The sequence below is a fragment of the Chiloscyllium plagiosum genome, unplaced genomic scaffold (genome assembly GCF_037043375.1).
Source record: "Chiloscyllium plagiosum isolate Xiang-an unplaced genomic scaffold, Cpla_swu_hap1 HiC_scaffold_11, whole genome shotgun sequence".
Taxonomy (NCBI): Eukaryota; Metazoa; Chordata; class Chondrichthyes; order Orectolobiformes; family Hemiscylliidae; genus Chiloscyllium; species Chiloscyllium plagiosum.
This window is the reverse complement of record NW_028270149.1, coordinates 43,730,454-43,732,630: the sequence shown is the minus strand read 5'-3', so window position 1 is coordinate 43,732,630 and position 2,177 is coordinate 43,730,454. Positions and strand designations below refer to the sequence as shown.

General features: G+C 42.4%; 1 pseudogene; it reads left to right on the top strand.

The window, feature by feature from the left end:
* The first annotated feature begins 246 nt into the window (after positions 1-246).
* Positions 247-988, top strand: LOC148148788 (uncharacterized; annotated as a pseudogene).
* Positions 989-2,177: the final 1,189 nt, after the last annotated feature.

The following is a 2,177-nucleotide window of genomic DNA, read 5'->3' as shown; positions in this document are numbered from 1 at the left end:
GTACTCTCTCTATGTTGTATATGGCAGGGGTCTGACCCATTCCCAGAATCTGCGCTGTTGCAGTCACCTGAGTCATCTTCCACTTCATCTAGAAGTCTAAAATGGACTGTGACCACAGGAACATCATTTACAAAGCTCTAGATAAGGGTGAAGAACATACCCAACATCACCCTCACCCTGATGGTCACCTTTATGTGCGGCTGTATCAAGCTGTGTGTGTAGACTCTCACTACACAAAAACCAAGTATGGTTTTTTTTGTACGACCTGTCTCTGGTGTTGCGAAGGATGAGACTGGGCTCGTTGCTGAGCTCCAAGCAGCTGGACCGTTCTGTATCATCTCTCCCTCATGGAGAAATTTACAGAGAAAAATATCTATAACCACAAATCCTTCAGGAAGTGATCAGCATGTAGCAAGCTCGAGACTCTGCAGGAAAACGAACGGGTGAATCCTGTTGGGTGTTCCCTGAGCAGAATCAAAGTCATTTGGCAGAATGCCTCAGTACCAAAACTTTCCAACGAGCACCAAGACATCACTTCGCTGGTGGTGAGAAGGGCACTACCTGTGAGATCCTTCATGTATGCTTGGACTCTCTGTGCCACTGCATGGTGCCCGCGAAGTGGCTGTCAGCGGTTTGAGCCTATCATACATCTCCTCCTGGAATATACCTTTGCTAAGGAAGTTTGGAGAGAGATGCAGTGATTTTTGTTGAGATTCATCCCAAGCAGCTCCATGACACAGGACTCTGGGCTTAACTGTTCCCTGGGATGCACACTGAGACAAACATCAACTGTACCTGGAGGACCATCAACTCAGTGAAAGATGCTCTTTGGTCTGTCTAAACTTTGTTGGTCTTTGAGAATAAAGAGTTGACCTTGACAGAGTTTTGCAGACTGACACATTCCAAAGTTTAGGACTGCATGCTGAGGGATACAATAAAGCCTGGGGCAGCCACCACCAAGGTACAGTGGGGAAAGACCACAATCTAATTTCTTTCTGCCAATATTAAATGGGGATCTGTTTGGTTATCGAACCCTCCTGGTGCCTCAAATGCATGTAAATATAATCTTGGAAAACTAAGAAATGTCTTGGCTTTTTGTTTGTTCTTGATATGAAAATACTGTATAGAATTAAAGCTCTCCAGTGATTATGTATGTATATAAAGTTTTTTTAATGAATAAAGTATATTTTTGAAATAAAAAAGTTCTATCTCCTTGCTAATGTAGACAAGCATCCTGTATGCCTTCTTCACCATCCTGTCTACCTGTGCTGACACCTTCAAGGATCTATGGACTTGTACACCAAGGTCTCTTTGTTCCTCAGTATTCTCCAGGGACCTGTCATTCATTTTGTACATCCTACCCTTATTAAACCTCCCAAAGTACATCATCTCATGCTCATTGAGATTATCTGCTTTGTTCAGCCCAGTTTACCAGCTGATCAATATCAGACTGCAGCCTGAGACCATCTTCTTCAGCTTCAAAAATACCACCAATTTTCACATTGTCTGCAAACTTATTAAACATACCTTCTACATTCGCATCTAAATTGTTAATGTATATTACAAACAGCAAGGGTTCCAGCAATGAAGGCTGTGGTACACTGCTGGTCACAGGCTTCCAATCACAAACAAAACCTCTCCTCCATCACCCTTTGCCTCCTATTTGTAAGCCAGTTTTGGACCCAGTTTGCCAACCTGCCTTGGATCCCAGGGCTCTTACCTTTTAGGCCAGTCTTCCATGTGGGATCCTGTCAAAGGCTTTACTGAAGTCCATGTAAACCACATCAACTGCACTACCTTTATCAATAGATTTCGTCAACTTTTCAAAGAACACACTTAAATTAGTCAGACAGGATCTCCTTTTAACAAATTCATGTTGACTGTCCCTGATCAATTTCTGCCTCTCCAAGTATTGATTAATCCTGTCCTTCAGAATGTTTCTAATAATTTTCCTACTACTGATGTCAGACTAACTGGTCTGTAATGTCTGGCTTATCCCTACTGCCCTCTCGAACAAAGGAACCACATTAACCATCCTCTAGTCATCTGACACTTTGCCTGTGGCCAGTAAAGAATTAAGCAATAATGATTTTTGAGTATATTTGTAGCTCAGGTTGATGATAAGTATGTGAGTTAGCTCGCTGAGCTTGAAGGTTTGTTTTCAGATGTTTCGTCAC